This window comes from Chiloscyllium punctatum, chromosome 21, assembly GCF_047496795.1.
Source record: "Chiloscyllium punctatum isolate Juve2018m chromosome 21, sChiPun1.3, whole genome shotgun sequence".
NCBI classification, from domain to species: Eukaryota; Metazoa; Chordata; class Chondrichthyes; order Orectolobiformes; family Hemiscylliidae; genus Chiloscyllium; species Chiloscyllium punctatum.
Window position 1 is genome coordinate 47,252,803 of NC_092759.1, and position 15,974 is coordinate 47,268,776.

General features: G+C 43.1%; 1 long non-coding RNA gene across 1 annotated transcript; it reads left to right on the top strand.

The window, feature by feature from the left end:
* Nucleotides 1-217: 217 nt before the first annotated feature.
* On the top strand, nucleotides 218-6,328 carry LOC140492400 (uncharacterized). The gene is made up of 3 exons (XR_011963556.1): nucleotides 218-281; nucleotides 2,709-2,808; nucleotides 6,292-6,328. It is a non-coding gene; the product is annotated as an uncharacterized lncRNA (long non-coding RNA).
* The last annotated feature ends 9,646 nt before the right edge of the window (nucleotides 6,329-15,974 follow it).

Genomic DNA, 15,974 nt, shown 5'->3' on the forward strand with positions numbered 1-15,974 from the left:
GCTCTCTCAACGGAATAAATTTTCCACAGTATCTTTGCCAGTGAATAATTATTTTTTTCAACAAAAGAGTGCATTTTCCTTCCATTTCTGACCACCAAATTCTGCAACATTCTCATTTCCTGTAATGCATTTAGCACTCCCTGAAATATCAACTATGTGTTTCTCTCTCCACAGACACCAGTGATTAATGCCAAAGCGCCATTGCCTGTGGAGAGGGTGATGTTTGACTACCTTGTACAGCTGCAGTTCATGTGGTGAAGGTGCTCCCACAATGTTCTTGGGTAAGAGATGTTACAGATTATTCACTCAGTGTCAACTCTTCACTGTCGATGTGTGTGCAAATCAACAACAGTTTGTATTTTTTATCATTTTTATAATTTCACAGAAATTGAGAATTTCTGACATAAGGCCACAGATGGGGATATTAGGTCAAGTGATCACAAGAATTGCCAAATAAGCAGGTTTTCAGGAATACCTTAAAGGAGGAAAGCAGGTCTGAGAGGGTCAGGGAGTGCATTCCAGACCGTGTTGCCTTGGCAACTGTCGAAACAACCAGACCGGTGAAGCAATGAAGAAATGCATCTTTGGGAGTCTGAAAGAAAATGAGTTGTCGAGGTCTCACAGGTTGTGTAATGCAGGGAAACAGGGATGTTCACAGCCAGGAATTACATCAAGGGAGAGAATTTTAAATTGTTGCTTGAAAATAGGAGTCTTTTGATGAATCAACAAGTTTTGGTACAAGTGAGCACTATGGGCATTAGGGTTTTAGATACTCTTGAGCTTATATGTAAGTTGAATGTGGGAGGCTGGCCAGGAGTGTGTTTGGATAACGAAGTCTGGAGATAACACAGGGATGGACGAGTATTTCAGTAAATGAGCTGAGACTATGGTGGAGTTGGGTGATGTCACTGATGTAGAAATAACAGTTTTGGAGTCGGGCTCCTCCTCATCACTCCCCCCCACCAATTCACAAATACTGTTCGTTGTCCTGTCTGTCTTTTCTGGTTATGTCCTTCTCTCCAATTCTGCTAAGAACTAATATTTAGCCTCAAGGTTGTTGGAAAATCCTGCTCCATCTCCACTTTTCCTTTCCTTTCTGAATTCCTCATATGTGGTGTCCATCCAGGATCTATCTTTGTCCCCTCCTGTATCTCACCTACATACTGCCTGGAGGTGACATCGTATTGGTTTCACATGTACACTGACAATGCCCAGCTCTCTCTCCCTATCATCCCTCTCCATTGCTCCACTGTTACTCATTCATCAAACTGCTTACCACTCGATTGGCTGCAATTTCTTCCAATGAAACACTGCAATTGTTAAACCCATTGCCTTCAGTTGCTATTACAAATTCCTTTCCCTTACTGCTGAGCCCCTCCCTCTCACTGGGAAATGCCTGAGGCAGAACTTCACAATATTGCTCTCATATTCTGACCCCAAGGTGATCTTCTGATCAGACATCTACACAATCGCAAACACCAGGAATTCCAATCTCCAAAATGTTGCTTTTCTCCACCTCACCCCAGCTCCATTGCTACTGAAACCCCTTACCCATGTCTGTGTTGCATTAAAGTTGACAAATCTAAAACAGAACCCTTGATTCTGCAACTGACCCAGAGACTGGTTCCAGGTTCCCTCATGATGGGACACATCCTGTCAGTATTTACCCTGTCATCCCCCTTAATACGCCTCTATGTTTCAATAAGATCCCCTCTCATTCTCCCCCAAATCTCGTGAGTCGAATCCCAACTTCTTCAGCCTTTTCTTAAAAGAGAGTCCCCGCAAACCAGGGATCATCCCAGTCAATCTTCTCTAAATGCCTCTGATGAAGTGATGACTTTCCTTAAATAAACGGACCAAAACATCTCTCATTACTCAATATGTGGTCTCACTCGCACTTTATAAAGTTGCTCTCAGGTATATTCTCCCAACTCTTGTACTGCAAATCCCTTCAAACAAGGAACAACGTTTCATCTCCCTTCCTGATGACCTGTTGTAACTGTGTGCTAGCATTCTGTGTTTCCTGCACAGTTACCCCCGGTCTCTTTTGTGTTGCAGCTTTCTACAGTTTCCACCATTTAAATAGTCCTCTGTTCTTTTATTACCTCCTCCAAAATGAACAACTTCACATTATCCCAAGTTATGCTCCATTTGCCAACTTGGTGTTCACTTCTGCAACAAATCCGTCTCTGTCAGCAGTTTATAATACTTTTGGAAGTTTACTGTTCTGCATTTTCTCAGAGATTCCCCCCTCATTCTTCTAAACCTTTCCAGGGAGCACCGGACAGTGGGAAGCATGCTGAGTTGCTGTCTTTTCAGAGAGACTGTTTGGAATGACTGGGAGGAACTTGCTGCCCACTGGTCAGAATGGAGACAACTCGCCCATCAAGCTGCATGAGCTTTTCACACCCCATGTCTTATTGATGAGGCACAGCGGCAGCACGGAAGGAAAGAAAAGGAAGAAAATCCTGCTGTCCGCATCTCACTGACTCTTTCAATATTCTGTCCCATGTGTCAAAGATCTGTCCTGTTCAGTCACATGAAGTCCCAAGGTGGAAACTCACAGAAACCCACACAGATTTCCCCCTGAACTGACTACTGGTCTCCACAAGGGGTAATGTGTACAGTCATCCTGGACCAGGAGGAGGGGATCGTGTGAGTTTCTAACCTGACCTGACAGTGACAGATTTTATAAACTTGTATTACAGGATACTACAGGTGGATATTCAGATGGGAATCTCAGTAATTGTAACGCCAAACTCTGATTGAATTACTCCATTCATCAGGACCTGGATATTTGCACTGTGTGTGAGTATTTTGTTCCAGCTCAATTCCATTTTTGCATAAAAATTCTCGTTTGAATCAAACCGTCCTGTCAATAGATCTCCCCGAAATCTTCAATATGTATCCAGTAATCCTTTTATGATGAGTTGATGAGTGTAAGGTTTAACATCCTAATGTATATGTTTTGTAAACACTTGTCTCTCAGCTCCCTTCAATTGCCTTTGTTACAAGGAGAACAATCTCAGTTTCCCCAAACCCCTGATTCCCCAATGTCTGTTTGCTCTCTATAAGGTACACATCAGGATCGTGTTGGAACATTCTCCACTTGCCTTCATTGTGCAGCCCTCAACAGTATTAAAGAAAGCGAACATCCTCCAGGACAAAGCACTGTGCCTCAGTGGTGTCCCATTCACCAACTTCAACATTCCCATTCTCCACTCCCGATGCACAGTGGCATCACTGTGTAAAAGGTAAAGTCAGCATTGTCCTACCAGACCATAGGGCTGCTCTCTTATAAGGGAGAGATGTTTGGTGGTGGTTTAACCTGAAGGTTACCACAGCCCAGGCAAGGGGAGAGGTTGAGAACAAGAGTCCATCTATTATTGATGGATATTCTTGGTATGTATTAACAACACCCATGTCCCTGCAACTAAAATACCCCATTCCTTGAACCATCCTGGTAAATCTCCTGTGCCCCCTCTCAGGGACCCTGCCATCCTTCCCAATGTATGGGCGATCTCTAGTTTGCACAGACCCATCCTGTGGGTGATGTCATCATAGAGCAACAGTTGCACTAAACCTCACTGTCTGTGAGGGTGGGAGACATAGATCCCCAAAACATTTGAGATGTATTTAGTGTGCACTTGCTACGCCATGATAGATGACACTTTTTCAGGAGTACTGGAAAATAGATGAGGATAGTTCGGTGGTAGTTTTCTTTCTCATAGACTCAATGGACCACCAGAGCGTTTTTCTGTTCTGTAGACCGCTGAGCTGTTTATTATAGGAATATGACAGGCTTCATTGGACATCAGGTCAGAAAAGGTGATACTAGAATAGATGACACGTGATTGGTCGATTTTCTTGGGAGGAAAGTGAGACGCAGAGGTTTAAGAGGAAATTCAGAAGCTCAGCGCAGGAATTGTAAAGGGCCATTATCAAGTGAAAAATAAACATTGGGCATCCTGAAAGCTGGAAATAACGAAAGGCACAGAAAGCAGAGCTTTGAGAGACTGGGGGGGATTAGACATGGGGAGGATAATGAAGCTGGAGGAGATGTAAGTTGGAAAGGATTGTGAGGATGGAGGATGTTACAGAGATGGAGATTTTTGTGATAGAGGTTTTTGGAGTTTGAGGCTGGAGAGGAATTATAGAAATGAGGAGGATTTGTAAGGCTGGATGATGTGGCACTGATAGGGAGAGTTCCAAGCATAGAGGAATTTATACAGAGATAACGAGTCATAAAGTTACACAGCATCGGCACAGACCCTGTGGTCCAACCAGTCCATGTTGACTATAAATTCGAACTGAACTAATCGCACCTGCCTCCACTTGGTCCAAGTCCATCCTAGCATTCCCTATTGATATACGGGTCCAAATATGTTTTTCCTATTAGAATCCCATTCCCCTACCCTTTTGCTCTATATTTACACCTGACTAATTCACTCAACCCAATCATCCCTGAACACTATGGGCAATTGAGCACGGCCAGTTCACCTACCCTGTACATCTGTGGATTGTGGAACGAAACGGGAGCACCTGGAGGAACCTGCCCCATGGGGAAGAATATGCAAACTCCACATGGACAGTCACCCAATACAGGAATTGAGCCTGTGTCCCTGACGCTGAGAGGTAGCAGTGCAAACCGTTGAGCCACTGTGCCACCCTGAAATTGTAATTGCATTCACAGCTACCACGTCCTCTGAAAGTTTATTCCACATGTGAACCACTCTTTGTGCAAAAACAAAAAATAAAATCTGGAACTTCTTTTTAAAGCCTTACGTTTTAACGTGAGAAAAGGATGTCCCCAATCTTGAATCGCGCCCCCTTTTGGAAAGGGAACCTGCTGTTCATATTACCGAAACTCTTCAGGATTTTATAAACCTCTAATAAGTTCACCCCTCAGCCTCCTGTGCTCCAGTGAAAAAGGACCCAACCTATCCAGACTCTGCTTATAAATCAATCCCTCCATTCCCATCACCATCCTGGTAAATCTCTTCTGAACTTGCTCCGATTTAATAATATCCTTCCTATAACAGCACAACCAGAACTGGGCACAGTATTCCAGACAAGGCCTCCCCCACATCCTGTACAACCTCAACATAACGTCCTAACTCCTATATTCAAAGATCTGAGCAATGAAGGCAAATGTGCTAAAGCCCTTCTGAACCACCCTGTCTGCATGTGACTCATAGTTCAAAGATCTGAACCCCTCGGTCTCTTTGTTCCATATCACTATCCGAGGCCCAACTTTTAATCAGTGTAAGTCCAGCCTTCATTTGTTTTACCAAGATGTAATATTTTGCATTTATTCCAATCGAAAAATCACAAACATCCTTCGAGTATAAAGGCAAGAGGAGTATACTTAAGAGTAAAATCAGTAAGGCAAAAAGGGGACAGGAGACCGCTTTGGCGAATAGGGAAAGGGTTTTTAGAAATACATTAAGAGCAAATGGGTCACTCGAGAGAGAATAGGCCACCTCAAAGATCAGCAAGGCAGCCTATGTATGAAGACGTAGGAGATGGGGTTGTTGGGGGGGAATACTAAACGAGTGGCATCAGTGTTTACTGTGGAGAAGGACAGATTTGTGGGTGTTGTCAAGATTAGAGATCGTGAGGGTGATGAGACGGGAGGAGATTGGAGGACGTTACAGAGATGTTTGTGATACCAGAGATAGTGATGTTTCTGAGGCGAGAGAGGATTTCTAGAGATAAGGAAGAGTTTAGTCTGGATGAGGTGACAGTGATCTGGGGAGTTGTGAGCAAGGAGGAATTCACAGAGATAGCGAGAGTTTGAGTCATAAAGTGATACAGCACAGTGACAGACCCTGTGTTTAAAACAATCCGTGTCGACCATAATTCCCAACTAATCTAATCGCCCCTCCCTCCGCTTGGTCCACATTCATCCAAATATTTCTTATTTATGTACTTGTCTAAATGACTTTTAAACAGTGTAATTGTATTCACAGCTACCTCTTTTTCTGGGAGTTCACTTCACACATGTAAAGGTCAAAATAAATCCCCAATTCATTTTTTAAACCTTTCTCATCAATTTTCAAATTGTACGCACCCAGGTCTTGAATCCCCCCCCCCCCCGCCCACCCCCTTATCTACACGCTTCATGGTTTTATAAACCTCTAAGGTCATCCCTCAACCTCCGACGCTGTGGTGAAAAAGCATCCCAGCCTATCCAGCTTCTCCTTGTGACACAATCCCTCCATTCACGGCAACATCCCGGTTAGTCTCTTCCGAATCCGCTCCAATTTAATAATATCCTTCTTATAACAGCACAACCAGAACTGGACACAGTATTCCAGAAGAGGCCTCTCTAGCATCCTGTACAGCCTCAACCTAATTTCCCAACTCCGGTACTCAGAGGTCTGAGCAATGAAGGTAAGTGTGCTAACAACCTTCTTAACCACCCTGTCTACATATGACAGACTAAGAAGACCTGAACCCCTTGGTCTCTTTGTTCCATATCACTACTCAAAGCCTCACTTTTCATTAGTGTAAGTCCTGCCCTCGTTTGTTTTATCAAAATGCAATATTTTGCATCGGTATTTACTGTGGAGAAGGACATGGGAGATGTACAATGTGCGGAAATAAATGGTGACATCTTGAAAATTGTCCATAATACAGAGTACTGGATATTGGAAACGCATAAAGGTGGATCAATCCCCAGGCTTTGATCAGATGTATCCAAAAATTCTGTAGGAAGCGAGGGAAGTGATTTCTGGGCCTCTTGCTGAGATTTTTGTATTATTGATAGTCATAGCTGAGGTGCCAGAAGACTGCGAGTTGGTCAATATGGTGCTATTATTTAACGAAGGCGGTTTGGACAAGCCCGGGAACTACAGACGCTGTGCTAGACGAGGTGGACCGCCGCAGGAGGCCGAAATGGATCATCCACTCGAAACTTCTAACTGAAGATTGCAACGAAAGCTTCAGCCTTATCTTTTGCATCATTGAAGTTGGGGATATTTGTGGAGACTCCTCCTCTGGTGAGTTGTTTAATCATCCGCCACCATTCACGATCGGACTAGCAGGACTACAGAGTTTAAATCTGATGCATTGGTTCTGTGATCGCTAAGCTCTGTCTGTCCCTTGCTGTTTATGCTCTCTGGCATGCAGCTTGGAAGCTTCAGCAGATGAACATTTTATCTTTATATATTCCTGGTTCTGCTCCTGGCATGCCCTCCTGCATTCTCCACTGAACCAGGGTTAATCCTCTGGTTTGATGGTAATGGTTGAGTGGGGGACATGCTGGGCCGTGACGTTACAGATTGTGCTGGAGTATCGTTCTGCTGCTATTGATGGTCCACAGAGTCTTGTGGACGGTCAGTCCTGAGTTGCAGATCTGCTAAAAGTCTGTGCCATTTAGCATGGTGATAGTGCCTCACAACACAATAGAGTTGATGGAGACAATAGACTTCATCACCACAAGGACAGTGTGGTGGTCACTTTTACCGATGCTGTCATGGACAGATACAACTTCAGTTGGTAGATTGGTAAGGATGGGTTCAGATATGCTTTTTTACCCTCTCGTTCATTCCGTCACCACCTTCTGCAGACCCAATCTAGTAGCTATGTCCTTAGGAGCCGACCAGCATGATCAGGAGTACTGCTGCCAAACCACTCTTGACAGTCGACTTTGAAATCCCCCAGCCAGAATACACTTTGTGCCCTTGCCACAGTCAATGCTTTCTCCAAGTGTTGTTTAACATGGAGGAGGACTGATTCAGCTGAGGAACGACGTTCCGTGGTAATCAGTAAGAGACCCCTTTGTCCATATTTAATTTCTGTTATTTTTGTAAGGTATGATTCCGTGAGTATGGCTATGTCAGGCTGTTGCTTAACTAGTCTGTAAGGCAATTGTTCCAATGTTGGCACTAGACTTCAGATATTAGTAAGGAAGACTTTGCAGGTTCTATAGTGATGTTTGTAATGTTGACTTTTCCGTTGCCTATTTCGACTCCAGGTGATCCATCCGGCTTCATTTGTTTGAAACTTTGAAGAGATTGATCCAACTGAATGACTCATTAGACCATTTCAGGGGGCGATTGAAAGTCAATGACATTGCTTTGGGTCTGGAGTTGCATGTCAGCCAGACCAGGTGAGGATGGGAGATTCCTTCGTTGCAGGATATTGGTGAACCAGATGGATTTTTCCGACAATCGGCAATGATTTCATTCTCAGCAGTAGATTCTTAATTCCAGGGATATTTTTTACATTATTGAATTGAATTTCCACCATCTGCAGTGGTGGGATTCTACCTGGATCCATAGAACAGGAGCTGATTTTTCTGGATTGATAATCTCTTGGAAATGCCACGATACCCACTTGGAACCACATGTTGTACTCAGCTGCCATTTCTTGTGTTACCCTGTTTTTCATTCATTGCTTATGTTATTCTGGAATCTCATCCTTCATTAATTCCTGATTGAAATACACAGTCATGGACGTCTTCTCGACTGCTCGAATTTCATTCAGTCTGTTTTGTTTGAACAGACATTTCAAGGCAGCTGTACACCAGAGAAGAGCAGGAAAAGAGAATGGGTGATTGTGCACTGTACCTGTCACCGGACCAGCATGTCGGTCCCAGAATTATTTATTGTGGGTCAGATAATCTCAATTATTATGGCATGGATGAAGGCCATTCAGCCCATCGTGGAGTCACAAGCTCTCCAACTGCACAATTGGAGATAGAGAGAGTGTGTGAAGAGACATTGTGTGAGAGAGAAATAAACAGAGAGAAATCAAGTGAAGGGAGATAAACTGAGAGAGGATAGAAAGGGGAGTGACTGACTGAGTGAGAGAGGAAGAAGTGTTAGATGAGGGTGAAGTTAGGTAGATCAGAATACTGCATTATGGTCGATAAATATGGACAGATAGAAGTTAGAATCTTTATTTAGAAATTCCTCTGGACGGCAAGCCCTTTGTCTGGGCTCCATACACTGTGAGCACTGTGCTGATACTGGCTGTCATCCCAAATTATTTATTTACAACAATATCACAGAGCTGGGTTACTGACAGCTAAACAGAACCCATTAGGTCAATAGATTGGTTCCATGGAGAAAGCAGAGATTTAAATAGACTGTGCCAAGAGCAACAGGAAATGATAACCACCACCCCGCCTCCACGAACTCCCACCCCCCCCCCCTCCTCCCACACCAATACTGTATGGGAGATTAGGCCAGAGAATCTCAGTGAGGGGATTCACTGACAGAGGTGAAATCACGATCTTAGCTGTAGGTCAAATAATGATTGATAAAGTTTGCATACCACTTTCCTAGTTATGTAATTCACATTTCAATTTATATAGTTCAATATCAGGCGTGTATTTTAACAAAATTATCTCTTTGTACTTTGCATATATTGGTGTGTGCAGAAAATCATTTTGTTCCTGTATTTTGTATTGCATAAATGCATTTCATTAATATTGTCTCTGCTAATTCCTCATTGTAGATGTATTCTTGAATCTGTTCTTCATTTGAGGAATAAAGAGTAACATTCCAATACTGGTAAATGGGGAACATCACTGTCCCTCCACTCAGTCTCATCAGCCATGTCCCACAGTCCTCTCCATCTTCTCTCTTTTCCCCAATATCATAATCACAATGTAATTGAAGTCCATTAAATGACACTTCATGACAGTTCCTTAACATCGATAACATCAACAGCATGACCCAAACCTGCCCTCTCTGATCCTGGAATAACAATCTGCACTGTGTTTGCAATGTGCAATTCTCTGTTAATGTATCCATGCCATTTTGTTTTTGTTGTAACCCACTTTTTTTTGGTACATTTTGCGATCAGATCGTGGATGATAGTTGTTTTCTCAATGTTTTACAGATATTGCAGTGACTGATCAGTAGTTACAGGATTCATTTCTGTATTTGTGAACAGAGAAGCATGTTTATGTTCTGTTAAACTTCTGGCATTGCTTCCGTACCCAAGGCCGACTGAATGGTTACACACAATCAATCTGCCATCTTCAACATTCCTTCCTTCAGTCACACTCACATATCACACCCAGAATGCATAAATGTTCAACGTTATTTTGAATTTTAATAAAGTAGCTTTGAATTCAAAGGGGTTAACTGGAGCTATTTGTTCAGCGATTGTAATTATGTCAGTCTCCGTGGATCGTAAGCGTCCCTAGAGAGTTTCTCTCATCTATCAATAAGGGAATGCTTTCAGTGTTTTATCCCATAGTGTGAGCGGGAGCATGTACAACAGCAAAAAGAGAGATTAGCAGCTTCAGAGAGAAGGGCACGAGAGATAGAAATCTAGGAACATTAGACTGGAATGTTCCAACAATGGATAGGAGTTTATCCTATGGTCTTTACTGGCTTTCCCAGCCTTGGATATCATTAGCATCGCGGATTGAAGATGTACTGATGGTTATTCAAGCTGGTTACTATCCTATCCTTGCTATAGTTGGTGGTCCTGGTAAGTCAGTCTGTCTGTTTAGTGAAAATGTCTGAACTGATTCGATGCTCATGATATGCAGATTTTGGAAAGATGCAAGCCAACGTTTTCAGTTCCAGTCAAAGATTCTATTCCTTAGAAATTATAACTAGCAACTATTATTTACATATTACTCACCAATACGCGAGGATAAAACACACTGTTCTCAACCTCTTTGATTCGTTTTCTCCTGCAAAGTGTACATCTCCATATCCTCCCCATATACCAATCCTGTCCAGTACCACCATTAAGACGTCCCAGTCTCTTCCTCAGCCTCAGTTGAATTCCTGAATAAACCATCGTTTGTTCCTTTCTTAATTCCAGATACATCTGTTTCATGTCCCTTCTAACCAGGTGTCCATTGCAAAATAATTGCACTTGAGATGTTTAACTTGTTCTCTGCACAAAATCTGAAAGATGAGCAGACAGTGTATGGTGGGTCACGTCATTGGCTCGTATTCTAGAAACACAGAATGATAATCTGTTGATATTGGCTTCCCTTTGCCCATTAGAGAAGGCGGTGGATCATCCTTCTCTGGTTAAATCTCTGTTTAACTGAAAACCCACGACAATGTGTTGTACTATTTATTGTCGTGTGGAACAGCTGAAACAGCCACTCAGTTCAAGATCGGCATAACATGCTGGCCTGAGCTTGGCTGCACACATCCCGTGAGGGAAGAACAAAAGGAAAGGTAGCTCCCTTCCTCTGCCTGCATCCCATATTCCAACAGCACATTTCCATTCAGGTAGGTAGCCATTCACTGTTTTAGATGGATTCTTTGTGATTGAGTCTCTTCCAAAAGCGATGACCACCTCCATGGGCTCCTCTGGTGCTTGCTTTATTGATGCTGACCTACAGATGTAAGGATGTTTTGAAATTCTACATCAATGGCATTGCAATGTAAATGAATTGCTTCTTGTGTCAAATGAAAGAAATGCAGCCAGCTAAGCGAGGGAAAGAAATTATTGTAATCAAACCTGAAAGTGTTGTTGAGGCAGTATTTGGGGTATTGTGGACAGATTTTCTTTACTTTATATGGAGTGATCTCTTTACCACAGAGAGAGTGATGAGGAGTTCCACCAGATTAATCCCTGGGATTACAACACCATGAGGAGTGAGTGAAGCTTGATCTATAGCGCTCTGAGGGAATAAGAGGTGATTGCTTTGAACCCTGAGAGGGATGTTCAATCACTCCTGATATACTAAACAGACAATGAGAAGGTGATAAATTCCACGACTGCTATTTCATTCAGGATGCATGATTCGGGATAGTTTAAGTGCCTGGGCGGACTACACCCACCCTCCCCAACCCCTACTCCCCATTGAGAGAGACAGAGAGGTCCAAGGTTTGAATAAACACTCCCCACATTAATACAGTGCAGTTGGTGTGTGATCCTGAACTGAATGTCATATTATCCACCACCTTGACAGCAGGCATAGTACATTCAATCTAAAGCTTAACTATTTCCAACATCTCTGACCTTCCTGAAGAACATGAATCTATCTTCTCAGAGATACAAGGTACTTCCTTAAGGTTTAGACCACAAGACTATAAGACATTGGAGCATAAATTAGGGCAGTTAGCCCATCGGGTCTGCTCCGTCATTCAATCATCGCTGATAGATTTCTCAAACCCATGCTCCGACCTTCTCCCCATAACCCTCGATCCCCTGGATAATCAAAAACTATCTCCATCTCAAATATACTCAATGACCTGCCCCCACAGCCTTCTGTGGCAATAAATTTCAAAGGTTCCACCCTTCTAGAGTTAAATAACTTTCTCCTTATCACTGTTCTAAAAAGTGTTCCCTTTCATCTAAGGCTGTGCCCTCGGATTCTAATCCAATGGATACATCTTATCAGCATCCAATCTCTCTGGGTCATCAAGTATCCTGTCTATTTCAATTACATTCCCTCTCATCCTTTCAAACTTTACCAAGTATAACCCAGAGTACTCAAACATTCCTCATGCAATAAGCTTTTCATTCCGATGGCCATTCTCATGAAAATCTTCTGAACACGCTCCAGGACCAGTACATCCTTCCTGAGGTATGGAGCTCAAAAATGAGCACAATACTCCTAATGTGGTCTGACCAGAGCCGTATACAGTCAGTTCTTACGTTCAATTCTTGTCGGAGTAAATGCTCCCAATCATAATTACAATTGCCATCCTAACTACTGCCTCAACCTGCAAGCTGACCTTGAGAGAACCCTGCACGAGAACTCCCAAGTCCCTTTGCACTTCAGATTTCTGAATTTTCTCGCCATTTAGAAAATAGACCATGCCTCTATTCTTCGTGCCAAAGTGCATGACCTCACACTTTCCAACGTTGGAATGCATCTGACGATCTCTTTACATGTCCAAATCCTTGTTCAGCCTCTCCGCTTCCTCAATATGACCTGTCCATCTCCTTGTCTTTGTATCGTCTGCAAACCTAGCCAGAGTGCCCTCAATTCCCTCATCTAGATTCGTTAATGTAACAAGTAAAAAGTTATAATTCCAACACTGAGGATTCTGGATCACCACTTGTCACCGGCTGCCATCCTGAGAAGTACACATTTATCCCCACTCTTTGCTTTCTGCTAGACAGACAAGCTTCTATTCATGCCACTGCCTTGCCTCGAACACCACGGACCCTTATCATACTCAGTAATCTCCTGTGTGACACCATGTCAAAGCCCTTCTTGAATTCCAGGTGGATAACATCCATTGGCTGTGCTTGGTCGAGCCTGTTCATTTCCTCTTCAAAGAATTCCAATAGATTTGTCAGGCATTAACTTCCCTTGATGAAATCATGCCGACTTTGCCCTATTTTACCAAACACTGTCAACTATTCAGAAATCTCATCCTTCAGAGTGGATTCCAGGATCTTACCCATGACAGAGGTTAAACTATTCATGGTGGGATATTTTTTGTCTTTTTCCTTACTTCCTTGTTAAAAAGAAGAGTCACATTAGTGGGTTTCCAGTGCTCTGGGATCGTTCCTTACTCTAGTGATTCCTGAAAGATAACCACGATTGCCTCCACTCCCACTTCAGCTATCTCCCTTATAATACTGGGATGTAGTCCATCTGGTCAAGGTTGTTTACCCACCTTCGGGCCATTACATTTTTTTTCTAGCATGTTTTACATGGTGGGGGCCATCAAACTCAGCTCTGGCCCCTCAATCTCTTGAATGTTTAAGGTATTACTCGTGCCTTCCACCATGAAAGCTGATGCAAAGTAATTATTCAGTTCCTTGGCCATTTTCTAGTTCCTCCACTGCTATCTCTCCAATGTCATTTTCCAGCAGTCTAATGTTCACTTTTGCCGCTCTTTTGTACTTTTTATATCGAAACAAACTGTTCCAGTCTTCCTTTATGTTACTGGCGAGCTTACCCCCATATTTAATAATCTCCCTCCTTATGTTATTTTATTTGCCCTCTGTTTTGTCTTTGTAAGCTTTCCAATCCTCAGGTTTCCCACTGCACTTTGCCACATTATATCATTTCTCTTTTGCTTTTATGCTATACCTGACTTCCCTAGTCAGCTATGGTTATCCCATCCTCCCTGTACAAGCCTCTTTTTCCTCAGGATAAATCTCTGCCTTATCCTGAATTACTCCAAAAATCTCCTGCCATTGCTGTTGCACTGTCTTTCCTGCTGGGCCCGAATCCCAGTCAATTCTAACCAGCTCCTCACTCATGTCTGTGTAATGGCTTTTATTCAGCTGCAATACCGTCACTTCTGATTCTAACTTCTCCACCTGAACTTGCAGAGTAAATTCAATCATATTATGATCACTGTCACTTGCAGCTCCCCTCATCTAGTCTGCCTGCACAAGCTGCTTAAAAAAGCCACCTCGTAGACATTCCACGAATTCCTTTTCTGCCAACCACTATCAATCTGAATTCCCAGTCCATCTGTATAATAAAATCTTACATGATCACTGTAACTTTGCATTTCCTGCAGATCCTTTTAACTCCTGATGTATCTTACACCCCAGCTCCCTGCAGTTTTTCACCTTTTTGATTCATCAATTCTACGGACACAGATTCTACACCATCTGACCTTATTTAATTTCTTATTATTGATTATTGATTCAATTCCATTCTTAATACTGAGATAACTCTATCTCTGTGCGCACTTGCCTATCTTTTCGACAGGATGAATATCCTTGAATATTCAGCTCCCAACCCTGACGCTCTTGCAGCGATGTCACTGTTCTGCCCACTACGTCGTACCTACCAATTTATGGATGAGTCACAAGCTCGTTTACCTTATTCCTTATACTGCATGCATTTCGATATAATACTTCAGTCCTGTATTACCCGTCGCTCTTCTCATTGTCATTTGTTTGTCCAGCTACTGATACCTAAACGGACCCTGACCACTGGATCATTCCCCTCCCGCTCCAAGTTCTGCAACCCAGATGATATATCTCAAACCCAAGCTTCATGTAGGCAACACAACCTTCAGAACTCTTAATCCCGATCACGGAGAACAGTATCTATGCTTTTAACTAGACTATCCCCAATTATCCATCATTGGGCAGCACAGTGACACAGCAATGCTGCCTCACAGTGCTAGGGACTTGGGTTCATTTTCAATCTCAGCACCCTGTCTGTGTGGACTTTGTATATTCACCCGTGTCTGCATTGGGACGGTTAACTCTTTTCTCTCTCCACAGTACGTCTCTGTGTTTGCTTCATATTTCTAACACATAAACTATTTTTGCTTTTATTCGATGGATAAATGCAGCAAATGTGACAGGTTTTTGTAAAAGCAGCCGTGGTTCCCGGGTTCCTCTGGGTGTTTCGGAATCTTGCCCGGCTACTAGTCTGAGTGAAGTGTCCCTGGATGCCCATTCCATCTCTCTCAGTTCCCTCAGTCCATCGTCACTACATGCAGCCTTTCCTTGTGCTACCCCGGGACTCCCCACACCCCATTCCCTGGCACTGGATACTCTCTTCACAGGACTGTACACACAACGACACTGGGAACTTTCTGACCCGCTGGGGATGCTGGGTAAAGACCCTGCCATTGAAAGGAACAGAATAATTAGAATCCAGTTGTAAAGCAAAGCTGAGTAAACAGGCTGAATTACATCCATCTGCTCAGCCATGTTCTAATCTTCTGTTTATCCTCGTCCATCTGCCGACTCGGCAATCCCAATGATCCACATATCGGAAGTGCTGCCTCCCCGACCAGCTCTTTGGCCGTGTATTTATCTGTGCTACTTGACCATTCCTAACCTCACTCACACCTGACATATTCTAATGTCTCCAAAACTCAAATATCCTTTCAGCACAACTCCAGCAAGGCCTTTTCTTTAATCTGGATAGACTTGATAATAAGCCCTTTGTCTGGTGCCATACCCTGTGAGTACCGTGCTGATACTGGCTGTCATCCCAGATCATTTATCGCCAATGACATCACAGAGCTGAGTTGCTGACAGCAAAACACAATCCAATAGACCAATAGATTGGTTCCATGGAGAAGATGGATTAAGTTAAATAT